Below are 27,916 nucleotides of genomic sequence, written 5' to 3'. Positions count from 1 at the left end.
AAAGAAAAGAGACAATACATATGAGCCAATAATTTCCCCATAAATGATCAGATCTTAGGCATAATAAATATTGCATAAGTTTGAAAATTGATTTATTTACATCAACTGCTTTGCTTAAAGTCTAGATGTTCCTGAGAAACTCCTACCACAGTCATAGGCTTACCTCCCCACATTAGGAAAATTTAATGACTATTTAAATATTGTATTTACATAAAAAACAGAGGGCGAGAAAGCTTGCTCGACATGAACACTGTCTACATATGACCAAAGACATTTAGCTTATCTAGTTTTACTGGCAACTCCATTTTCTGGAGGATGGTATATTGAAATGGAAACCTAGATTTCAGAAATCAGTCTGTTTTTATTAAGGTTAAAGCACTGTAGTACGTAGTAAGAGGCTTCTTTTTTATAACCATTACAATGTCAGCAAAAATTTGAAAATCAAGAGCAGCTCCTGAAGAGAGTTTGTCCAGATTGAGTCAAAAGTTTGAAAGAGAGATGCGTAATAAAATAGTTCCATTAGAGATTCAAAGGGTGACAGAAAATTAGATTAGGGTCTGGGAGGCTGCTAGAAGTGCAGTGTTATCTCTGACTGAGTGATGGCTCAACTCTGTTCCAGCAAGGATTAAGTAGAAAAGTCAGTCAGGTGAGAGGGCTGTGTAAAACAGAATTCTGCAAGAGTTCATAAGATTGACAAAGCAATGAGGTTTTACATTTACCTGTAAAATATCTTCTTGGAAACAGTCTGCAGACTGATAGGTTTTAGTAACTGAGCATGTCTTGAAGAACCCGCATGGATCATACTCTGATGATTTAAACCAAACAAAAGAAATTCTAAGTTCTTGATGGCAAGAAGTCTGCCAAGAGTAAAAAGCAGTGACATTTCTGTTTTGGGGTACTGTGAAGCCATTACAATATAGGAACTATTAATTTCTGTTTGAATTTTTAGATCATGCATAATTTAATGTAAAAACAAAAAATCTATTATAGTCTGGATCCCATTATAGTAGCAGAAATTTGTACTACAGAAAGATTATCCATAAGGTATATAATTATAATCATATTTTATAATCCTGACATTTTCTTTCCTCTAAAACCTTAGGTCATTATGCAATCTTTCTCGGACTCAGCTCTCTAATTCTTAAGGTAAGAAATATCAGTAGTACCTACTTACTAATAGTAGCAGTTGTATGTGAATCACTTAAAACAATATCTGGTGCATGGTAGCTGTTTTTTTTTTTTTTTTTTTTTTTTGAGACGGAGTCTCCCTGTCGCCCAGGCTGGAGTGCAGTGGCGCGATCTCGGCTCACTGCAGGCTCCGCCCCCCGGGGTTCACGCCATTCTCCTGCCTCAGCCTCCCGAGTAGCTGGGACTACAGGCGCCCGCTACCTCGCCCGGCTAATTTTTTGTATTTTTAGTAGAGACGGGGTTTCACTGTGTTAGGATAGCTGTTTTATTGGTATTACTCACCTTCAACCAACTTTCTTCTGTTTTAGCCACCATGTGATTATGGACATTACCTATTTTCCACAACATTTTTAAAAACTCAGTCAAATAGATCAAGAATCCTTGTCTATTTTATTGATACTATGAGACTCGGATAATTAATCATAAGCATTATTTGACCGCAAATTGATCCATGTATTCATAGTTGTTCGGGGGGCGCAAGTAACAGATTCCGACAAATCTGAGAAGAGCCAGGTTTTAGTTAAGGCCAGGATAAGGAAGGATTATTCAGTTAAACTTCTGAGGATATAAGACATGTTTGGCGATTGTAGGACAGATTCCAGAAAGCTTGCATTAGTTTGCTTTGGCAGTCTTACCGGGCTTAGTACCTATTCATTGCGCTTTTTTATTTTTATTCTAGGGAAAAAATTTCATACACTTTGAAGAATTACAGAAATATAGGCTCTGTATTTTTATTTAGGGATACAACCAACAATTTATACTTAAGATTCAAATTTACTGGGACTCAGAGAGATGGCAAAGAAATACATTCCTCCTCTGCTTCTAAGATCCTAGATACCAGAAATTCTTCTTTACAATTTTTTCTTTTTTCCAGGGTAATAAGCTATTTTTGAAGTAGTCAGACTCTGATTGACTGTCTTAAACAAAAGCTATCATATAGTGAATTCTTCATCTGACAACTCTTCATCTTTATTACTTTAGTCTATGATGATAATAACATCAATATTAGTGGTAAGAGCGGGCACTTATTAAGTCCTTACTCTACGCCAAGAACTAATCTGTACGTGTCATGGTTTAATCAGCTAATCCTTATTATAACACTCAGACATAAGTTACAGCTATCATTCTCATTTTGTGTATAGGAAAGCTTAGAGTTTAAACAATTTACTCACTATCACAAGAATGATCATTTGAACCCAGGCAGTCAGACTTCAGATAGGAAATTTATTCTCATTTCTTTTACTGGAACAGACAACATGCATTCACTTGGAAACTCTATGCACTCATAACAATAGTTCCATTTACCTTGGACTTCAATATTTGTTTGATCAATGTTTCTCTGCCATTTCCAGACTGAACGTCCTTTTCATAGTTAGAGAAGTCATAAGTAAAATAACAGAGCTCAGCATTTTCTCTGTCAGGACTTTTTCTATTCTGCCTAAACCTGAGTCCATGATTTTAGGCACTTCTTTGAAAATATCTATGATTCCTATTTTATTATTAACCCTGGGCCAATCCATATTTTCTCAGTTTCTGAGATCTGTGGAAAAAAATCAGTAACAATGTGGACCTGGGTCACTAAATATATAAGATCTTAAATTTTAGTTGTATTTATGGGTAGTTATTTCCTTTCTGCATACACTACTGTGACTATTATAACTCTTTAAATATCTACTGAAGTCCAACATTCACATCTCCTTATCTGTCTTTTCTTCCAAGAAGAAGACTTTGCTTTCTGTGTCATAGTGGAACCAGAGCAGAATATCGTGAATTCTCACCAGACTACGTCATTTCTCACCCAGCGTGTCTTTTCCTTCTGTGCACACACGGGATGTTAGTGTACAACATATAGATCCCAGAATAGTTATTGAGTAATTTTTAGGTTAATTTTAGACTCAATGTAGTTTTAGATTCTAGAACAATACAATTATTAAAAGCACAAACTCTAAAGCTGGACTGCTTGGGTTCAAATAAGGATACAATACTTGCTAGCTGTTTTACCATGAATAGGTTTCCATTTACTCACTTGTGACTCAGATTCAACACCTGTAAAACTGGGATAATAATTGTACTAATCATATTGGGTTATTACACGTTGAGCATCCCTTACCCAAAAACCCAAAATTTGGCATGCTTTAAGATCCAAACCTTTGAGCTCTGACATGATGCTGCAAGTGGAAAATTCCACACAAAAGCACTTAACACAAACTGTGTTTCATGTACAAAATCATTAAAAGTATTTTATAAAATCGTATTTGAGCTATGTGTATAAAGTACATATGAAACATAAATGAATTTTGTGTTTACATTTGGGTCCCATTCCCAAGATATTTCATTATGTGTATGCAAATATTCCAAAATCTGAAAAAATCTGAAATTGGAAACATTTCTGGCCCCAAGCTTTTCAGATACTCAACCTGTATAAGGACTGAGTGAATAAGTGCAGACTGCTTGGAACAGCATCCATCACATAATAAGTGAAGTGGTAATTATTATTTTAAGTACTTGTCTTCAAAAATCAATATTAAGTTTCTCCTCCTCTATGTGGCTCTCTCTGTTTTCCCGTGTGGAGTTGTTACTCCCTCTGCATCTGTAATTCCATAGTTCCTTGCATTTTTGTTTTATTATAGTACCTACCACCTTAGAGTATACCCAACACTGTATTGCAATAAACACCTTAAGGGCAGAAGCTGTACCTTATCTTTGTACACTGACCACTCAGTTCAGGGACCCAAAATATCATTAAGTGAACTAATTAAAATGAAATTATAAAACTAGTTCTCATTTATAACTGGAAAGTAAATATAATATTATTAATATGGAGTGGTCTAACTTCTGGATATTAAGTTAGTATCTGAAGCACTTATGTTTCATTAGGGGTGAATAATAATATTTTATTTAACTCTCTGGTGTGAACAACCAGAGATGTCTTAGAAAACACTTTTTTACTTTGTATTTTTCATAACCTGAAGAAAAAAAATTCAGGGAGTATTAACTGTAAATTTAAAATATCTTAATAAAATAATAAATAGAAATATTTTAAACTTTAATAAAACCTAGCTGTATTTAGTCTCATAAAATTTTCAACCTCCATAAAATTTTATGAGCTATTTTTCATGTATTGTGTATCTATATATATTTACAAATAGAAATCTTCTAACACATATAATTCATACACTAATGAACTTTGAATGATAGGGTTTGAGGTTATAATATTTTCACGTAATAGATCAGCAGTCTCAAAGTACCATCTGTGTACTACTGGGAGCTCCTAAGACACTTTCAAGAGGTCTGTGAGTTTAAATCTATTTTCATAATGATATAATGGCATTATTTTTCTATTTCATTGTGTTGACATTTGCAGTGATGATGCAAAAAGCAATGGTGTGTGAAACTGCTGAGCCTTACAATGAATCAAGGAAGTGACACCAATTCATACTATACTTATTGCAGTCTTCTTCAGCACACAATCAGATTTTTAAAAATTGCCAGCTTCACTCAAGGATGTCTGATGAAACAGCAAGTAGGATTGATTTTATTCAATATTCGTCCTTGAGAACATTTGATATTTTAACCTTTATGTGATAAAATTGGAGTATGCATAGAGCACTTCTGTTGGGTGCACACACAGAAATTATTGTACAAGTAAAAGTACTAACGTAATTTCTTCAACTGCAAACTAATCTAGATTTTTTTTCATGGAGCACCATTTTTTCTTAAATGAATGACAAGCAGACAAATTGGGGTTATTTAGATTTGTACATCTGTATCTGGCCAATATTTTCTCAAAAATAAATAAAACGACCTGTCACCTCAAATAAAACAACTGACAGTATTTGTTGCTAGTGATAAAATTCAAGCTAGCAAGTAAAAATTAGAATTTTAGAAATCTTGTATCACTACTATGAGCTCCACAGCTTCTAATACCTAAAGATTTTTTGAATGAAACCATGATAATATTAATAATTTTTAAAGATACTGTATAATGAAAGGTGTCAACATGAGGCGGTACTGTAAGTTAGTGACTTTTCTGTATGACCAGTGAATGATTTTACAAAATCATACCTGATAAAATATCTATTCAAAGCACAAGTTAAACCAATGGATTTTAATTTAATAGAGTTCAAAATATTGATTGATATGTTTACAGATTTCATAGTGCAACTAAACCTTAAGAAACTACTGCTTGTCAAATTTTGATGAAGTATCAAGGAAGAATACATGAAATATCTGAAAAGACTTAAAATATTACCTCCCTTTTCCAACTAAAAATCTATGTGAGCCTGTATTTTCTTTATATATTTCAACCCAAATAATGTATCTCAATAGATCCAATGCAGAAGCAGATGTAAGAAACCAGTTGTCCTCTGTTAATACAGACATTTAAAAGGATTTGTAAACATGTAAAAACATGTCACTATTCTTGCCAAGTTTTCTGGTTTGTTTTGGAAAATATATTTTCCACAAAAGTATATTATTTATGTTCACATGGAGAGGATTTGTTATTGTTATTTTTAAATTACTATTTCTGTTTTAATTAAATATTGATAGATATAATCCACATAAACAAAATTATTTGAGGATCCTCAGTAATTTGTAAAAGTGCAAAGGGTCCTGAGACCAGCATGTTTAAGAACTACTGCCATAGACAAATAGTTCCTGCAGCATTCCTGAGGCATATGGAAGGAAAAATCTATTTAGATTGTTTGAAAGTTCCTATTCACACTCAAATACATTTTGCAAAGGGAGATGGAATACCCAGTGTAAAAGGTTCCTTTATGAACAGGTATCTTTTCAAGCTAGGATAAGTATGTAAGTACTACCCCCAGTGAGTCTGATACAATTTCACAAAAGGAAACACTGTACAAATTTCATACTAATTTTCATACTTATTTTTGACTATTATGTTAAGTATTAAAGTGGAGGTGCTATATACTAAATTCTGTGCTGCTAAAAAAAAATGGAGTATTAAAAAGATCTTTGGACACAGGAGCCTTTCACATTAGCTCGTCCACCTTATGATGGACCCTTTTTGAATCATTTGATTAAATACATGAAAAAAGCTTTCATTGATATGTAGACCTAAACAAAATGGTTTCATTAGAAAAAGAAATTGTTTATTTTAGAAAGAAATTCTTCAATGTGAAATTACAAAAGTACATTATGAAATTTTTAGTCTCAGGGAAATAAGGGTTAAAATGGATCACATGCTACTGCAGAAATTTTGTTTCCCAGCTCCCCAACCTCCTCTGTATTTCCTGCTTTGTGTTCTTATTAAGAAAACTACTTCAAGGCTGTAGAAGATAGTTCTTGATGTCAAAATGACACTTCCCTTGTTTCTTTTGATTGAGAGAAGGCCTGGGACTTTCATTAGTCCCTGATTAGAGTTTTCAAGGAGTCCAACTATTGATTGCATAAAATTCCTTTCCTGTCATTTTCTGTAAATGTACACAATGGCTACTAACACATCCTCCTCCAGAGCCCACACTTTGTTTTCCAGGAGGAAGGCAGACATTCAGCTAGCAATCTGACCTTTAGAATTTCCTACATGATGTTAAGAGAGAATTGTCTATTATTTAAAGATTTTTTTCTACCTACAACAGAGCTGATATTTAGAACTGAAATTTCCTAGTAATTGTAGCACATTTGGGTAAGTAGTTATAAAAAATATTCAACTGTTGCTTATTCTTAATTATGAGGGGACAATGGGCTTGACACCTGGCACAAGGCCAGCACTTAAAAACCACTTACTGATTTCTAAATAATAATGATAATTAGAGTTCCTAGTTAGGTACATTAGTGCTTGCATGTATATTAGGGATGCATAAAGGTTTATGAACTCTTTAGGGTCTAAAGGATACAAGCTGACTATATGTGAAAGAGAAGCTGTACAATCAACCTTTCTGGATGTCTTTTTTCCTGTAAACTGTTTAAGACAAAATTCACAGCCTAATGTCTTACAGTTTTCCACATTCATGATTTGGATTTCTATTTAGAATTGCTTTTGCCTCAGCTTCTTCTTCTGTTAAATAAGAATGGTAATACCACAGGAATCTATATGAAAAAGATAATGTGGAATAAATGTTTGCAATTAAGATACTAATTAATCCTACAATCTCTTCCAAAAAATCATAATAACAAAATTAAGAAATGATACATATTCAGGCTTCTGTTTAAAGTAAAGGTAAGAGTGGAAGACTGGAGAACAGAGACTAGAATATGAGCTTCAGTTCTGATACCTCTGCTTTCCTCATTTGAAATAGGAATAAAAATATTTGTTATAACATCTCGTCACATTCCCATGTAAAAACACCCATCACACTGTAAAAGCTCTACAGCTAGTAGCTATCTATGATTGTCATGGCTCTTCTCTTTACCTATTCAGTTCTTCCCATTCTTCAAGACACAGATCAAATCTCCTTTTTCATGAGAACTATTGGGTCCATAGTTCAACCCCAAATGGCTCATTTTCTTATGAACTCAGCTCCTGTTGCACTTAATTACATCAGATTTGTTAACTTCCTTGTGACATCATTTAGATAATGATTACATATTTAACTTTTCCTGTATTTATTGTCTGTCAAATTACAATGTATGCTCCTTAAAGGTATCAACGATTTATTTTTCCTTGGGTATTTTGTAGCATATGGTGTCTTCTACATAATTAATGCGCTATTATACTTGATTATTACATGAATGACAGCCTTCATGAAGTTTTCAAGAGTCCATAAGACATTCTCATGGAATTATGTAAGAAACCAGAGAAGAAAATAACTTTATAAAATATTATTGTTGTAAAATAACTTTGCATTTTTTGGAAGAGAGATAAATCATTGTAGTTTGGAGTCTGAAAGAACTAAACAAATCATCTAGCTTAAAATTTTATGTTATAGATGAGAAAACTGGAATCTCAGAGAGTTTCATATATTAACAGAATCATTATATTAAAAAATCACCGGCCAACCATGGTGGCTCGCACCTGTAATCCTAGCACTTTGGGAGGCCTAGGTGGGAGGATCGCTTGAGCCCAGGAGTTTGAGGCCAACCTGGGCAACATAGGGAGATCCTGTCTCTAATTTTTAAAAATAATAATAATAAATATAAATAAGAATTACTAATTTTCATACTATACACCTAGCTATCATTTCATAATTGTATGTAATCATTTAAAATACATTTTCAAATAAGCAGAATTGGTCTAAATGTGTGCCTCATAATAGACATATATGAGTTCTAAATATTATTTGAGGTTCCTTGTCATTTTATTCTTAGCTGTCATTAAACTCTAGCCATTGAGTTAATTTGTTGATTACAAATACTTTATTCCTTAAAGAGGAAAATCATGTCTAAATCTACATTTTTTGTGTTGTTTTTTTTTTCTGAAAAAGGCTTTTTATGCTACAGGTGTTAATGTGGACTTAAACTATGACGAAAAAAAAGTTTCTGAAGATTTAGTGAAGGGATAATGCAAACATAAATGAAAATTTGGTATTTCATATATGTCACTTTCAGCCAGAAGGGAAACAGGACTAGGAAATATAATCCTGAATGGCTTACAGGGATAAAGAGTCATGCTAAGAAAACCATTGTTCCTAGGAATAAGAAAGCTGTCCCTATTATCTCTACATCTATCCACCATATAACGAAGCATCAGATTCATTACAAAGTTAGACTTGAAATCCTAGCAAGCCGTTTATATGCTATTGTGCTCAATCTTTATACTGAAGTCATTCAAAACACAAAAGCAATGACATACCTCAGTGTCCTCAGAGGAGAATAACCTCTCTTATATTTTTATGCTAAAGGTATTGATGTGGACTTTTCTTAAACTACGGCAAAAGATTGTATTGCTCATCAAAAAGTTAAGAAGGAAAGGGTACTGCTGTTGTTCTTGTTTCTGTTTTTTATTTTAACTCAAAAACAGTGCCAAGACCAATAAGCCTATTTATAAAATGTCACCTTTTAATAATATATCAGTTTTTGCGGTGACACAGAGCTCAAAAGGGTCACTTAAACCTGTGACCACAGATAGTGTCAAACATTTTGATTCTGGTTTGAGTGTTCTTTCCACAAGATTACAAGCATGCCCAGACATCACTCATTCATTTAACAAACAGATATTGGATATCTACTTGGTGCCAGCACTGTGTTATGCACACTGTATTCCCTCAGGCCTTACAGAGAGAGAGGCTGGAAAGTAAAACATACATTCAGCTCAAGGAAGGCTGAGATAGGTTTGCTCCAGGTGAGCCTAGAAACATAGCATTGTATATTCTGCAGAAAGGTTGGCAGCCAGAGCAGGATCCTTGAGATAAAGCAACTGATTTCACTTCAAACTGTCACATGAACTCAGTGAGAGAATAAAAAAAACTGCTGTAGTAGGAAGGACACTGAATGGAGACTTTAGAATAATGGATTCAAGTCCCAGCTTTGACACTTATTGCGCTTTTTTCACGCCCTTAGGGAATAGTGCAGTGCAACTTAACCTCTCTAGTCATCATGTTCTCAAATGATAATGTAACAAAATCCTCTCTATACAGCTTATATAGTTGTTGTTGGAATTAAGAAAATCAATGTCAAAGCCCTTTATATATTTTTAAACACACTACAAATAGCAAAGTCTTATTCTTCAAGGACAAGAAAAAGACGATGAACTCTACTACCAGAATATTACCTAACCAAATATTACTGCACACATGTATTTTACAATTGCTTTTCAAGAAGTTGAATATTTAAAATACTTTATGTTAGCTTGGTTTAATAAACTGAGAATTTATCAGTTTTGCTTGAAAAATGTATGTCTTGTTGGTGATCATAAGGAAAAATGAAAAATAACACAGTCTGAAATGGAGAAATTATAAGTGTTACTAAGATGTATACATTTAAAACATTCAATGTTACTTGCAATTAAAAAATAATGGAAATGCTATTTTTGATATTCTATGTTAAAATTAAAAAGTGAATTTAGAAGAGAAAAGAATAAAAAATTTTCAGTTTCTAAAAGAAACAATTAAAAAAGCATTTGGTATATAATGCACAATGATTAGCTTTGTATAAAGTATGTAAATGGTGCAATTACAATGCACAGTATAAAAGACAATTTCCTGTGTTTTCCATCAAATCATCAACATTGGCCTTAGAGAAATTACAGGAACATTTAGAAAAGATAAATATATTCATTTGTAGTGGGGCTTGTACAAAGGAAAACATGTCAGGTGGAAAATGATTGCCCATTTCTGATGATTTCATTGATCGACGTGCAAAGTGCTTTTGACTATGGCAAAAGAAGCTTAGCTCAAATGTGAAATGCTTGACTGTTTCATTTGGAACATGCATTTTATTTTGCAGCCACAGCAAAAGAGATGAAATTCTGCCTGGTGAGTGTAAGGGGGAAAGATAAGCCCTTATATCAAGAGTTTCTGCTAACCTTGCTACATTTTGTATCAGAAATAAAGTGGAGATTTGCAGCTTACTGAATTCTGAAGCCAAAAAAATGAGATGGAAGAAAAAAAATTTAAAGAAAAACTACACACATTCTCTTTTAGTAATCATGTCTGCTTCTAGGGCACTAAATAGCTATATAATAGGATTAACTGATAGACAGTTTTAACAAACAGTGTTAAGTTATTGGGTTCATGCCATATCTTATGTACACAGACATTTTCTTTTTCTTGTGGTCTTATTGGAGATTGAAATTTCAGTCTGATAAGAGGTCTCCTAAATGTAATATTGACAGAGTTAAAAGAAAATTTTCTATTCCAATCTTCTTTCCCCATTCAACTGCATTTGAAGTAAGTTACTTCTATTTGTTTGGTATAAGGATATTTTAAGTAATCCTATACTAATTCAGGGAATAAAACAGACTGAAGTTAGTTTGAGGGTAGGATAAATCTGAATTTTATTCTTAATTTCTTGCATCCACAGGTCTTTACATTTATAATGTTAAGTATTCCTCTGAGCCTCAGTTTCCTCATTAAAACTGGAAATATTAATAATTATCAGTCATAGTTCCTAGTTGTAAGAACCAGACTTTGCCTGATTAATGAGAAAATTAGCCTCATAATATAAGAGACAATTATGGAATGCTTTCTGCCTGCCATTGACTCTTCTGAATACTACATACTCATCAAATTCCCACACTATTATCATTCCCTTTCACAGATAAGGAAATTGAGACACTCAGGGGTTAACTTACTTACCCCAGGTCACAAGAAGTGGAGAGCAGGGATTTATTTTCAGGGATTCTAGCCCCAGGGCCTATACTCTTAACCAATACCCCACATTATGTTTCTAGTTTATTGAAACAATATTGGGTACCTCACAGAAATATTGGGGGGTGTTGGAAAATCAGACTCAAAACTTAGCAGCCAGGAACAATGCACAATGCAATGTGCATCTCATTGCTGTGGCCACCAACCTAAATTCTAAGGCTGTAAGCTTGTGCCGTTGCAATTTAACACCCAAAGAGCATGAATTTTTCTGCAACTTCCACCTCTACCACTATCAATGTCATAAGCAACAACTGTTACTGCTGCCACCCCAAAGAAAGAGAGGCAAACTCCCCATCTTGAGTCAGGCTCTGATGAGGCTGTTGTGAGGATGGAAGCTGGGAGGGAGGCTGGAGAGACAGCTTCCAGCTTGGTCAACAGGACTAGGAAATATAATCCTGGATGGCTTATAGGGATAAAGAGTCATGCTAAGAAAACCATTGTTCCTAGCAATAAGACAGCCGTCCCTATTATCTCTACATCTATCCACCATATAACGAAGCACCAGATTCATTACAAAGTTAGACTTGAAATCCTATCAAGCCCTTTCTATGCTATTTTGCTCAATCTTTAAACTGAAGTCATTCAAAACACAAAAGCAATGACATAGCTCAGCGGCCTCAGAGGAGAATAACCTCTCCTATATTTTTATGCTATAGGTATTGATGTGGACTTTTCTTCTAGTAGTGGAGTGATCATGGCTCACTGCAGCCTTGAACTCTCGGACTTAAGTGATTCTCCCACTTCAACTTCCTAGGCAGGTGCAACTACAGACACGTGCCACCATGCTTAGCTAACATTTTTTTTTTCTTATTTTTTTTGTAGAGACAGGGTCTCACTCTTGCCTAGGCTGGTCTCAAACTCCTGGGATTAAGGACCCTCTCACCTCAGTTTCCCAAAGAATTGGGATTACAGGCGTAAGCCACCACATCTGGCCCAGGAATTCCCAGAGAAAATCTCTTATGTTGGAAAAGCTAAACAAGTAACAAAATTCCACTTTAACTGTTCTAAAGTTGAACATAAATATTGTATATAAAGTACTAATGGTTAAGTGATTAATTGTAATTGTTCTGGTGTCAGCCTACCTGAGTTCAAACCTTAGTTTTTTCTCACTAGTTGTGCAACTTTAGATAAATTACTCCACCTCACTGAGCTAATTGCTTCATTGTAAATTCTTGTGAGGATTAAACAAAATAAAGTTTGTAACTAATTAATTCTATTTAAAGCACTCCAAATGTTCATATAAAGTAGAGCTAGCTATATCTATCTGCTATTAAAATAACTGGTTAGCTAAAAAGAGAAAAATGGCCATTAGCAGATGAATGGATAAAGAAAATATGACAAATACCTACAATTGGGCACTATTTAGACTGAAAAAGATGGAAATTCTGTAATGTTCCACAACATGAATGAACCTTAAGGATATTATGCTGAGTGAAATAAGCCAGTCACAGAAAGGCAAAAGTGCATCATTTCACTTATACAAGGTACCTAAAGTAGTCTAATGCCTAGAATCAAAGCGTGGAATGGTGGATGCCAGGGGGTGGGGGACATTGAAGTTACTAATCAACAGGCACCAAGTTTCAGTTAAGCAAAATGAATATGCTCTAGAAATATGCTATAAAACATTGTATTTGTAGCCAACAATAATGTATTGTAAACTTAATTTCTTGAGAAGTTCATTCTCAGGTTAAATGTTCTAACCACAATAAAATAAAATAAAAATTATTAATGTACTGATTTTTATCAGTTGAAAAATTTCTTGGATTCAGGTAAGTACGAAGTTCAGATAAGTTTTCTTCCAACAATTAGGAAAATTCCGTCGAAAAATCAGATCTATTTGTAAAATTGATACTTTAGAATTTAAAGAAATAAAATATGATTGTATAATAGGCAAATTTAGGTCTGAACTTACTATTAAATCTGGAGCTGGGTACTTTCTCTAAATACCTGGCCTAGTAAAACCCAAAACACATAAGTATCTTGGAACTGACAGAAGTCAAAACATAATCCAGAAATTTAAAGTTTTTTAGTTGTTCTCCTATAGTAGAAAAAAGAAGCATGGAAATCTGAATCTATTATACACTGATTCCTATACAAATATAAGTAAATGTGCTTTTGAAATGATACATCTCTCTCTGGAGAAAGCTTCTGATTGGTATGCTATTGGGCACTGTCAATGGCTTTGTCTTGCTAAGTGTTTACATCAGTAACTTAGATGTACATGCATAGGACATTCTTATCAAATATAGGCTGGATACAAAGCTGGAAGTGCCAAAGAATAAGATACTCTACCTACTGCAGGCATTTAACATAAATAGATGCAATTGACTAAGCAGGGATAAATTAAAAGTCCTGTGTTTATAAGCAATGAATCCAATTTCACAAGTATACAACATGTGAGTCATGGCTTAGCCTGTTTGGATGCAATGCTGATAGATCACACAGCAACATTAAGCAGAGTATGAAAGTCCAGATTCCACAATCTAACTTGAGAACTGTGGTGACATCGTAACCGACCCAGTGGCAAACATGAACTTCAAACCATCAAAACATCAAAGCACAGACTCCAGAGGGAATGGCAAACCCAAGCCTATTTATTTTTTTAAAAATGGCCTCTCAGGCTTCTTCTGAACTATGTACAAGGCAGAAGAAGAGCCAGGCCAGTGGTGGGATACCTAGGGGACAGGTAGGTACAGTCTGCAGAAAAGGGCTGGCCAGAAAGTTAGGCACTCATTCCATTCACCGAAGTTCCTGATAGGGTCACAGTCCTTAAAAACTAGCTTAGGATATTGGCATAGTAACACCACAATGCAAAAGAAATCAAAACCTGTTTATATAAGTAGGGCCAGTGAGAGTGATGGAATTTTGAAACCTGCAACTTAAAAATTGCACACAAAGTAACCCGGTGTCACCTCTGGGTGAGCAGTAAAAATAACAACAGCAACAAGAGCAATTATTTCTCTTTTTTGGCTGTTACTGTGTGCTAGGCATTCTACTAGGTAATTTTACATTTGTTACCTAATTATTGCTCACAATAATAGTAGAAGATAAGCATGAGATTCTCCATTTGCATGTTAGAAAGATGAGATTAAGTAACATGCCCAAGAATTCACAGCTCCAGCACACCCAGGATTCATTTGGTCTGCATGGTTCCATGAACTTTCTAGTACGCATTACGGTCTGTATCTGATTAGCCAAAATTGAACTCATGTGATGACTTAGAAGCCTGGCACCATGACTAGACTTCCAGATTCTCGATCTGACTAAGTGACTTAGTTGTGAGCCTCATAGGCAGGCAGAAAAGCACAAATCCTTAGGAATAAGGTAGATTTGAACAAGCAAATTGAGGACCTCAGTGACTTTTCATGGAGTAGCTGAGGAAAGATAAAAAACATTTTCTCCACCAAGAAAAATATAAAGAAAAGACATGGCTAATTGTCAGTATCTATAAAATAAATTTGAATGCAAAACCAGTAAGCTTTACATGCACTAAGTCTGTGTTAAGGTGCTTTAAAAAGCACATGTGAAATTAGTGCTCATTAACAGAAGAATTAGTGAGCTACACTAAGGAAAGTCATGCACAGACCCTGCTGAATTCCTATTCAATATCCATTCTCAGACAGTTTTCCTTGTGATTGTAACTCCATCTTAGTTGATGGTAGAAATGCATCTTACTAAAAGCTAGGTTTCCCCGCCTTTTTTGAAAATGTGGGCATATAACATGGGTCTGGTCACAGACAGTTGTAGGTGCAGATCTGGGCATGTTTAGGAAAGTTTGCCTTTCAGTATAGCCACAGTATTGAATATAGTTTCCAATATAGGCACAACTGCTGTCCCATTATTTTCCTCTTCCTTCTTCTTGGAATGCAGATGTGAAAGAATGGCCAGTCATCCCATGGCCATTAGATGCCTTGTGAAGGTAAAAATCACATCCAAAGGATAGTGATCCTTGGATAGAAGGAGCTTACTGGATATTAATGGCATTGAGAAATTATTGCATCAGCTCTGGGTTGCCTTAATATGAAACATCTTGTTAAGTGAAAACTCTTTTTAAACCACTAGAGTTATATTTCTGCTGAATTGAGAGAATCTCTAGCGAACAGTTAGGGATGGATTTCTAGGATCAAAATTTTTAATGAGGAATTTGAAAAAGATACCCTATTGTCTTTTAGGGTCAAGTGTTCCCAATAAAGAAAAAAACGTTGGTTGTTGAGCCTGTATTTTTTAGGCTCCTCAAAAGCATTTCAAATTCTCCTTTTGTCATTATTGTTTTGAAATGTCTTAAAAATGTTTAAGGGAATATATCCTTATTTATGTTGTGTGGCTCTTAGCACGTCATTTTAAATCAAATACTTAGGTCTTATTTAAGTCTTAAGAATTATTTCCTCCTTTCATATCCAGCCTAGTTCAAGCCTTCTGGATCACCCTTAAGTGAATACTGAAATTTTCTAATCTAGCCACAAAGTCAATTAAGCCTTCCTCATATTTTGCATCCCTTCTTGTTGACTATTTGTTAGCTTTAACTCTGTATTCTGAGACTTCCTTGACTGATTCTTATAACACATGAATTCTCTTCTCAGCTACATTCATGCTGCTCTTGTCTGCTAATAAGCTTTTATTATGGAAATCAAACGAATTTACAATGTCTATAGCTGATGTATTTTTGTGGATGCAGTAGATTCTCAGTCTCTCTAATGATATCATTTGGAAATCTGTTTATTCCTATCGACTACATTTCTTTTATGTTCTTCAGTTTGTTCAGTTTAATACTTTTGTGGTATTACTTTTCCTCAAACATTTGGTGATTTGTGGTGTTCTGGCCGTCTTTATACTGGAAGATTCCTAATGCTGATCGTGGATGGATGTCAGTTCTGAGGGTTGTTTGAATGGAAGGGCAGTCAGAGCAGGCTGCTGATCGCGCTGACCTTGGCTTCATTTGATCTCTTCTAAGAATTTGAAGTGGGAAATAAGATGGTTGTATTTGTTTTTTATGCCCTCATGATGCAATATTCTAAATGGATTATCTAATAAAGTTCCATCTTGAGAACTAATGAATTCTGTATGACTGAAATAATTGAAAGATAGGTTTCACAGCAATTTGTTGATAAGCTTTTCCTAGGCATTTAGGAACCAAGAAAAACAAAAGAAAAGAACAAAGGGTAATATTTAAAACCTAGGATTGAATCCCAATTTTTCCCAATTAATTGCCCTTTTACAAGTCAACCTATCTCCTCTGAATCTTTGTAAATCTGTAAAAAGAAAATTATAATTCCTAACTGAAGAATTAACTCTGATAATAAACTAATATATATAAACAAATATGGATTTTAATAGCAAACTTAAATTATAATTATATAAATTATAATTATATATTATATAATGAAATTATAATTCCTAATGTTAGTATGGTGCTAAAAAATTCATGAACCGTAAGACAGACAAGATTATAAGCAGAAGGAACAAACATTCCAACTTTCCTTGATCTTGATCAGGCTTGGTTTATACCTGTTTCTCTAGGAAAGTTTTATTAGCTCATTCTTTCATTCAACAAAGTATCCTGGTTTGAAAGACTATGCATTATATGGTAATCTTAGCATTCAATACCCCTGAGCTTCTGTGATTCAAATATCTTTAGTAAGACTTTGTCCATAAGAGTTGAACCAGCCTTGTTCCTAAGCAAGTACAGCCATATAACTTCTAATTGGAGAATGTGTGGGAGCAGCTAAGTGCTCAGGTGTCCAATCGGACAAGCATAGATTGGAATTTGGACTTCCGTGTGTATCAGCTCTATGAACTTTGACCAGGACTCAATCTCTCTGAGCCCCCATTTCCCCCTCAGTAAAATGGAGATTTATAAAATGGTTTGAAGACAAATGAGCCAATTTTGTTACACATTGTTTGGCATATATTAAATGGTATAGCTATTTTCTACAAAAAGAACACAGTATGGAATTTGTTGTAGATTTTGGCACTTTTTTATTTGTGCAAGTTAATTTTGGTATCCACATTTGGATTACACTGTTTTTATACCCATGTGAAGTAGATCACACCTTTCCAACTGATTAATGCTGTTTTAGAATACGCATACTATTATTTTGAGAGGAAAAATAATGGTAGTAGTCTGATCGTCATGTTCATAAGGGAAAAAAGAGAAGCTGAAGTGTGTGTCTACCAAAGCCCAAACGTTTCCACTGCTGCTCAATTCACAACCCAGACGAGATTGAAACAGCAGGGTCATTAGGGTCTCCAAAGGAAGAAAATTCCATGTTTATTTCTGATTTATTGATTTCTTCCATTATTCCAGCTTCTGGGTTTAAAATGTTAGTGAGTGAAATGGTTTTGTTGACATTTCCAATAGAGGTCCCATGCCCTCAACGTTGCACACTATTTAAACAGGAAATATACCCTTTTAGCACTGAAGTAAACACAACTGGCGATGAACCACCCGCAGGCAGCTTTCTAACAAAGCCCCTCAAACCTGCCTGACTTTCCTGCCACATGGGCCAAGGAAGGCAAACATAGCCATGAGAAGAAAAAGCTGACTCTCATTCCCATTTGAACCAACCACTCATATTTTCAATTCGTAGAATTTTGATAAATGTCATTGCCCCAAGGTCACCCCCAGGGTGTTGAGAGACTTTTATCTTGCCAGTCATCCTAGTTATTTTTCTTTCTCTTCCTTTTAAGAAGTTTTTATCCCTAATTTTCACATGTTGTTTATTAACAAAACATGTACAAGGAATGCAGACTCTATATTTCAAACATTTCTAGCCTTCAAGGATGGGAGAAGAATTAAACAAGGGAGAAGGCTGGCTTCCAGCAATAACACAGCTTTAACAAATACATGAAATATTTATAGAACACATAAAGAACAAAGGAAATGGAGCACTTCCTCCGTATATGATTTCTCTCAGTGTTTCTGTCGACCTGGTCTTTTGCCACTACTTTTTTTCCCCCTGAGATATCTGTTGAGCAACAATGAGTGAGATGTACCTGGTCAATGTACTTTCAACATACCGTCTCTCCGATTTTGTAAAGGAAGAATCTCAGATGCTAATGATGATTGAATTAACATTTTCATTCTGAGAACATTGTTTTTTTGGAGGAAATACACTGAGAAATCAAGGCCTCTAGTAAGTTGCAACTATTTGAGAAACCATCTAATTTTAACCTAGATTTTCAAGAACAACAACAAAAACTGCTAAAATATTTCAATTGCTGTAGGAGAAGCCACATAAATTGAGAAACTGGCAGGGTGATTTTCTCAAAGTAAAAAAGAAAGTGTCTTCATACTTACAGTCCATTCCTAGGGTTGCTCTTACTTCCCTAGAACTTAGTTTAACAGTTTTGCAAGCAGAATTATTTATTTAATTGACCACAGAAATTTTCATTATTTTTGTAATGAGAAAGAGAAATGGAGAGCATATTAGAGATCTGCTTCTGGGGTAAAAACTGATATATAACACCTAATATATAGCATTAATGGGTGTTGTTACTGAAACTGGAGAGTTCCCTGGCTCCCCTTGCAGGGCCTGTGACAGGGGTGTGGCTCTCTACACCACCACTATGAGCTCAAACCCCTTTCAGGAGCGGGAGCATGCAGATGAGCAGGTGTGGGAGCCAGGGCAAGCGCTTTGGGGTCTGGCCCCATGGTAGTGTCTAATGGTGGGTGCCTGTGACCCCAGTGTTACAGTGCTCTTTTAGCTCTGCTGTCCACAGACTGCTTAAGTGTTAACCAGCTCAGTGCCCCCTCTGCTTTTCTGTAATGGGCCAGTGTGACAGTTTCTGTGTCATGAGCTCTTGTCCAGTGTCCCCAGGAGTATCGAGTCGCACACAGACTTGAAGGGTGGTGAATGTCGGGGCTTTATTGAGTGGTGGAGGTGGCTCTCAGTGGGATGCATGGGAGCTAGAAGGGGGATGGAGTGGGATCTTCCCCTGGAGTTTGGCTGTCCAGGAGCCGAACTCCTCTCTGACTGCTCCAGCCGAACTTCTGTTGGTTCTCAGGCGCTCCTTCTCTTTCTCTGCTGCGCCGTTCTGCTGTTCATTTGCTTGTCTCCTTGTCTCCTCATCTCCCTCTAGAGCCTGGGGTTCATCGTTTATATAGGTACAGGATAGGGGGTGTGGTTGGCCAAAAGGCAACTTTTATAGCACAAAAACAGGATAGCCTGTCCTTATTTAGGGCTGCAGGTATCCGGGATTGAGAGTGGGGCCTTTGCCGAGGAACTGCCCTCTTCTACCTAGTATTTCTCTGTCGCCTGTTCGTATAATTACCACACATAATTCCCCATATAACTTGATCAAACTTACATCACTTGCTTTATCTTTCCAACACTTGGGTCCTGCATTTGTGCAGTGTCATTGAAGTGCTATTTATACTTAATAATTGATTTTTACAATGCTATTTTACATCCATTGTACCAGGAGCTGTGCTAAGTGTTTTACATAAAATATCCCATTTCATATTCATAGTAGCCCTTTGATTTTGGTAAAAATATCAAATATAAGAACACCAAGATTTGAGAAATCCAAGTGATTCTACCAAGCTGGAAGGAAGAGAGTCTTAGATCCCCCTGGATGTTCTCACTCTGCATGTATTCCCACCCCAGCTGGGACAATGGTGTCACTTTGGATTGTAGCATTTTCTGTTTCCTCTCCTCACAAAGTAAAATGTCATCATTGATTCAGAATAGTATTTTTGAGCATCGAATTTAACCTGTTCATTGTATGAGTGTGTGTGTGTGTGTGTGTGTGTGTGTGTTGGATATACTGGCTTAAGACAGTGGCCAGGTGTGGTAGCTCATGCCTATAATCCTGGCAAGGCAGGAGATGCCAAGGCAGGAAAATCACTTGAGCCCAGGAGTTTGAGGCCAGCCTGGGCAACATAGGGAGACCCCCTTTTCTACAAATAATAATAAACTAGCCAGGTATGGTGGTGCATGCCTATAGTCCCAGCTACTCAGAAAGCTGAGGTGGGAGGATCGCTCAAGCCTGGGAGGTCGAGGCTGCAGTGAGTGGTGATCAGGCCACTGCACTCCAGTCTGGGCAACACAGCAAAACCTTGTCTGGAAAAAAAAAGAGAGAGAGAGAGAGAGATAGTAGTAAGTATCAACATAGTGTAGATTCTGGAATCCATATGCAGCTATCAGTGGGAAACAGCCTCCTAGAGCCCCTTCTATTTTACAGCCCCCACTCCTCTTCCTCTGAAGACCTTGACTATGCTGCTCAGTTTGTTTGGGAGTAGATCATTTTTCACTTATAAACATTTCCTCCACATATGGTATTCAAATCATGGACTGTTACAAGAGATGTGTGTAAGCCAGGGCAGTAGTTTCAGAGAATCAAAAATAAGGCTTCATTTTAGCAAACAGCTTAGAGAAGAGCTCAGCATGGAAGAAAAGGTATTAGCTGTACACATGTTGAAATTGGAAAATTAGTTTAAATAAAGTAATTTTAAACAAATTTGGTTGACTGTGAGGACATGATAGTCTAAGTTACATTTCTGGACACATAAAAAATCTATTGTAAACACATTCATGCAAAAAATACATACATATTCACCTATTTTTGAATTACTGTATTGTATGACCTAAGGAAATGTTACTTTTTTGATGGCAAAAAACTCCAAAAAGAACATTGTTTTAAATTTGGCAACCTACTTTCTCCTAACTCTATTAAAACTAGAAGATCCCTTTAACAATGCAATGTGTGTATATAATATGAGTGATCACTTCTTTGTTCAGTTCAGTCTTTTCTCCTTATGCTTAGTCTCAACTCTGTCTTGAAAATAATAAAGAGCACATGTTAGCTGCCTGGAGCCAGTCGTCTAGGCGACTCCTATCATTTTTATATTATTGGTTTGCTGGGTGTAATTGGCATTTATATAAATAAACTTCCACCTCATACCTCCTTTCCTTTTAAGGCTCAGATTAAAAAGTTCTGCTCCTTCGTGGACCTTTCCAGAACCCCAAGACCTATTACCCTTTCTAAGCTTCAGTTCCCACAGCAGCTGTTGATACCTCCTTAAGAGCTCCTGGTACAATTTGTCTTCTATCATTTTTCGAGAAATTTTGTATATTTTCTCTTATCCAGTAGTATGAATACAATATATGAATACAATGTGTGAACAGGAGTTTGATTTATTTCTATTATTCTGTTTGTTAGTGTCAACAGAAAGAGTCAAACTCTGTAAAATATTTGAAGAGATATATTCTGAGCCAAATATGAGTGACCATGGCCCGTGACACAGCCCTCAGGAGGTCCTGAGAACATGTCCAAGGTGGTTGGGGTGCAGCTTGTTTTTATACATTTTAGGGAGGCATGAGACATCAATCAAACACATTTAAGAAATACATTGGTTTGATCCAGAAAGGCAGGACAACTGAAAGCCGGGGCTTCCAGGCTATAGGTAACTTTTCCACTTGACAATTGGTCGAGTTTGTCTACAGACCTGGAATGATAGAAAGGAAATGTTCAGGTTAAGATAAAAGATTGTGGTGACCAAGACTTTTCTGAAGTATTATACTGGCTGCCCTTAGAGAGAGAGGATGACAAGTGTTTCCTATTCAGACCTTTGAAAGGTACTAGACTCTTAGTTAATCTCTTTAGGATTGGGAGTACCTGGAAGAAAAAGATCTAGCCATGTTAATAGAGATTCTTTACAGATGCAAATTTTTCCCCGCAAAGGACAGTTTTGCAGGGCCATTTCAAAATAGGGCAAAGAAACATATTTTGGGGTAAAATATTTTGACTTTCTTCTTTGTCATATAGTTGGAAAGTAAGAGTCAGATTGGGAAGTAAGTCACAATATATAGGGTCTGCTGGGAATTTATGGTTTGTAAGGTATGACTCTCCAGACCCCTTAAATAGGAATTAGGGCAAGATTAAAAAAAATCAGAGCTTAGTCCTCATTAGCAAGACTAGCACTGTCTTCTGTGTGTATGAGTCATTTAAACTTATTGGCTAAATAACAATAGAAAATGTTTATGTTTGCTCATGGTAGACAATAATTTATACAAATTTATACAAATATAATAATTTATACAAATACAAATATAATAATTTATACAAATTATTTCTTCTAATCCTCAGAACTATTATCCTCCATTTACAGTTAAGTAAACTGATGTCCTGGGAAATGAGGCACTTTAGTTTTAAAAGCTGCTAAAGTCTACTGCTACATCATGCAGGTAAGTCTTTTTACTTATATTTGTCATATCACTCTTAACCTTTCAGAAAGCTTTAAAATTAAAATAATAATGAATATACCTAGTACTTTTATGACTATGTTAACAATTCATACCTGTTCTTCCTAATATTCTACCTAGGTGATGTAATTTAAAGTTAAACAGATACAGATAAACTTTGCTGACCCTAAAATTCCCTTCCTATTGTTAGATATGAGTTCTAAATTTTCTCTTCAAAGAATCAATATGTCAGTATGTTTAATTCTTTGCCTTCTACTTTTAAACTTAACTTCCTCATAAAGCAACCTTTTTCGATTGCCTACTCCACCCTGACTCATTCCAATTACCTGCTCTGTCATAACCATTTTTCCCGCCAAACCACTCACCCCGTCACTCTCTTTAAATTAGCCAATCAGAATTAGTTTAGCCCATGCGGTCTAACCCTAGCCAATAGGGGAATGACACAGCAGCACATGCGTCAGGGATAAGAACCCCTTCCCCTCCCTTGTCCAAGTGTGTGGTCACCATTGCTCCATCTGTGAGGGCGCACCCTTCTATAAAAGTAAATTGCCTTGCTGAGGATTGAAAAGAAAATTTTATATTTGAGTGCTATTTCTTTTATGGCACCGAAACTTTATTTATAACACTATGTACTGAATTTTAAAAACAAAAAACCTAATACCCTCCTTTTTGGCTTGGAAATCAAAACTAGGATTTCTATCCCCAGAAGGCAACAGTTAAAATACCTTAAGCTATGACTTCAGGGAAACCTTCTAGTTATCTTCCTAAACTAGTCAGAGTAGTAAGCAGTATTGTGGCTGATGCTATGAAGCTGACAGAAAGAAGCATCTGACAGATGAGGATGGGTGTATGTGGCAACCTCCAAGGAACTGTGGGAGAACCCAGACAATAAGCCCTGTTCTTCCAAAGATTTCAGACCCCTTGTCGTTGCAAGGGACTATGAACCATTACATATGATGGCAAGAAACTTTAGTTACTAGTCTTTGAAACTGCACATTGCCTTAAAAGAGAAAATGTTAAGAGGTGTGCGTGTGTTTGTATTATCTGGGAATAAGACAGGTAAGCACATTATTAAGCAAATAGGGGTGAAAGTTTTTCCTAATAGTGGTCTTTAGCTTCAAAGGAAGACCTGATTTGACAAAAAATGAAGATATGCAGTTAAAACAGTGCCTATTTTAGGATGAGGCTGCAGACAATTTGAACACATCTCTGCACAAAAGGTGATGGATGGGGGCTTATGATCATCAAGAATAAATATAAGGAATAAAAAGAGAGCAGCTCCTTTAGCTTTCTTTCCTCTGCTTTTCTCCTAGCTAGCCTGGGCCCTGCTTTGCTTGTGTCAGTCAGCTCTGAAGAAGTCTCTGTCCTGTAATTTAGACTGTATGTCATTAAGTGGGATTAGTTCAGGGAAATTCACAGGAATAATAAAAGACAGAAAACATGAGGATGATGGGCCCCACCCCAGGACTGAAAATGTGTGGAAACATCAAGGGAATAAAAGTGTGTCAGGTAACAGACTTTGTCTATTGAACGACTTCATGATTTTGATCCTACGCAATACTTCACAGGAAACATTAAATTACATTAATCCAAAATTCCCTGGAAATAATAAAAGATAGAGGAGGAAAAAAGTTATGTAAAGAAAACAACCAAAAGACCTTGAAAAGCTACGAGAGAAAAGGGAGAAGAAAAGGGAAGTAAAGCAGAAAAGGAGAAGGGTAGCGTACTTTGCATGTTACAGAGAGATTGGACGCCACTGCTTACTGCCCCAGAGGCTACTAAGAAACCTTTAAATGAGATTTCTGTCTGGCTTGGAGTAGTTTGAGGAATAAATGCGATTAATCATTATTTTGATTCTTATGAAGAAAAAATAGCACATCCATATAAACAACCATCTATCCAATTTTATTCAATGAATAGGTGAAAAAAAAGCTGTGACAACACATCTATGATCACGAAAACACTTTAGTAGAGTCCTCAAAATATCAGAAGCGTGTTTAAAAAGCATACATTTGACTAAATTGGAAATGTGGCAATTTACTAGGTGGCCATCTTAAGTGAACTGCTTTGCAATATTTGTTGAAGAATTAAATTAATTTTGTGCCTTCTCTCTCAATGCCTGAGTTTTCTGGGATCCTATTTTGGACAATTCATCTTTCCTTCTTCTATACATCATATTTTTGCTAGTGAACCAAAACCCATTTAAACAAAGTTTCGTTGAATAAACAAAACAATACTGAGGTTAAAATAAGTTTCTAGCATTATTTCTGCAAATATAAATGGGTATATAAGTGACACACTTCTCTAAGACTTCAGTAGCAACTATTTTTAGGGGATATGATAAGATTTATTTTGAGTAAATTCAATTTGAAACCTCAAAATTGAAATAGGTTTGGCATTTTCTCATCACTGGCAACCACCCATGTTATTAAATAAGAAACCTGAGAACTATTTTTTCCATGAAATTTTTGAAATACCCACAAGTGGCATTAAATGCTATTTGGCTGTGCCAACACAGTCTTGAGTCTCTCTTGGCTGAAATGCTATCCAAGGACAAATGATCAAATGATGCCAATTTGCCTATATGAAGGTTCATCCCCCCCATCCCTGCTTTTTTCCCTTCAAGAATATGTACTTGAGATCAGTCCTAAGGAGGCTTCTTTAAAGCAGTGCCAAATGGCCATGTTTCAAAAGAAATGTGCTATATATTGCATGTGTGTGTTTAAATATACTCCAAATTCTTCTTTTCATGGGATAGTGCTAAGAAATTATGTTGCTCTAGTTCGCTGAAGACTTTCCATAAGTGGTAAGGCTTTGCTGTTTTCATCAGCTACTATAAAAAATAAATATCTTTAAATCATAATATCATTTATATTAAATTAATATTAAATATTAATATCATTTATTTTAAATTAATTTTTAAGTGTTTACTATGTGCCTAAGAAAAAGACACAATTCCTACACTTAAGGAGTTTATAATCTTGTTGGGAAAACAGGCAAGTAAACAGGCTGCTAAAATGTAGTAAAACAAATATAGTGACAGAGGCGAGAATAAAGCATTGTAAGGGCCCAGAAGAGAAGCATCTAATCCCGCGTTAGAGAATAAGAAATGTTCAATGTTCACTGAAAGTATTTGAAACCACAGCAAGAACATAAACTTTTAAATAGCGATTTGACTATATATATACGGGTCAAAGTTAAATCCACCAATTAGCTAGATAACTGAACAATTTCTTTATCTTCTAATTTTGGCTTTTATAAAATTGATATAAAAATATTGATTACAAAAGACTTTGGTAAATACTAAGTGCCTAGTGCCTTTTGCTTAGAAAATATTTGCTTAGTAAATATTAAGTGCCTGGTGCCTTTTGCTTAGAAAAACTTTTCCTTCAAATTTATATATAAAGGTATAAAACTTGACTGCATATATGCTCAGATATCAGGAAAACAACCTAAATATTATGAGAACCAATGGAAAATGTACCTTTTTTTATCTTTTTAGTCTTTTATGTAATATTTGCCTATAAAAATTTTGTTAACTACAGAAAGCATCAGGTATAACAATGAAAGTTAAGTCAATTTTTACATAAATGCTATTAAAAAACTATTCATGATAGTGTTATCACAAATATATTTTGGGCTCAGTAATTTCTAAAAAATTATTAAATCATAGTTTAAGATTCAACATACCTTTTGATAAGATGGGATCACTGTGTTATTTAATGTAATATTTGCTAATAGAAAAAAGTTTAAGTGTATTGTATGTAGTTTCAATAAAACTTACAGAAATTTCCAAAGTCTTTACCTTTTCCAAAGTCTTGACACACTCACACAGACAGAGATTTCACAAACATGCAATGCCTAGGATATATTAGGTATAGAAAGAGATGCAAAAAATGTGTAGATATGGTTCCTGCCCTCAGCAAAACTGATGTGTACATGGTGGAGTGCTCAATGGCAGAACACAGGTAATAAGGTGATGGTGAGATTATTGGAAATGGGCTTAACATATAGCTAAATAGACATGAGGTTCCTGGTTTTTCCAAAACAAAGTATTAATTCTTGTTTCCATACTTGCCCCTGCCTAATCCATTGTCCACACATTTGTCAGACTGTTCTTTAAAAAATATTTATTATATCATACATACTTCTTGTTAGACACTCTGTGATGTCTTTCACTGAACTTGGGACAAAGACTAAAATGAATACTATGGTCTATGAGAGGCTTCATGATTCGGCCTCTGCCTGCCTCTCCAGACTTATTTATAAATATTTTCTCTCCTTCATTATGCCTGAACTCATATAGCTCTTCATTCTTCACAGGTCAAAATCTATTCTGCCTCAGAGGCTCATACTTGGCTATTTCCCCAGCTTTCGTTTAATGTAACATTTAATCTTAAGCATGTCCTCTAGAATTAAACAGGTTTTAACAATCTAACTTTTAATGGCTACATGATCACAAGTGTGTATCATAGAGGGACATCTTCAGTTTCTGACACTAGAAATCATTCTTCATTTTTATGAAAAATTTTCTTTTAATAACTAATTTTCCTTTACTCTCAACCTATGATTTGGGTAAGATCGTTTTTGCTTGAAGTGCCATAGATAGATCCTAATTAGTTTAAACTAATCAACTTATCTCTGCTTTCTGGCCATAGAATTCTTCAGGACAGGGCATCTGAAAAAATTTGAGTCAATGCACAGGATATTGTCCTGGGAAGCACCATATAAAAAAATAAAGAAGAGGAACAGAATCTGTGGCAAAGAAAGGTTAAATTATTGATAACATGTTTTGAATTCTGAAACATCAATTTCTGAAACTAGAGCTTCTGGGGTTTTTTAAATTTAAATTTTAATAAAAATGCTATAATTAATATCTCAGCAAATCTTTGTCCTCATGTCCGATTATTTAAGAAAATTACTAGAAATTGGATTAATGATCCAAGGGTGAGATTATTTTTAAGTCTTTTAATAAATGTTCCCAATCTGTTTTTAGTAGAGTTGGTAGCAATTATTATTCCCACCATCGGCGGGCAAGGGTGACTTTTCCAACTTGAAAAAAAATTCTTCAGAAGAAAACAAAATCTTTGCCTTGGATTTCTCAAGTAATTACATACAGGTAGTACTAAAATTAAGTTGGAAACAATATATATTCTAATAAGTGGGAAAAATAACAAAAACTTGAACCTATTTGAGGACAGACCATATCTCAATGTTTCTGACATCAGAAAAGTTTAGGTAATTATGGATGGA

General features: G+C 35.2%; 1 long non-coding RNA gene across 1 annotated transcript; it reads left to right on the top strand.

Moving 5' to 3' along the window:
- Positions 1-883: 883 nt before the first annotated feature.
- LOC134809916 (uncharacterized) lies at positions 884-27,707 on the top strand. The gene is made up of 4 exons (XR_010156693.1): positions 884-1,146; positions 10,537-10,565; positions 22,548-22,645; positions 27,322-27,707. It is a non-coding gene; the product is annotated as an uncharacterized LOC134809916 (long non-coding RNA).
- The last annotated feature ends 209 nt before the right edge of the window (positions 27,708-27,916 follow it).

This window comes from Pan troglodytes, chromosome 3 (genome assembly GCF_028858775.2).
Source record: "Pan troglodytes isolate AG18354 chromosome 3, NHGRI_mPanTro3-v2.0_pri, whole genome shotgun sequence".
NCBI lineage: Eukaryota > Metazoa > Chordata > Mammalia > Primates > Hominidae > Pan > Pan troglodytes.
This window is presented reverse-complemented; position numbering and strand designations above follow the sequence as displayed.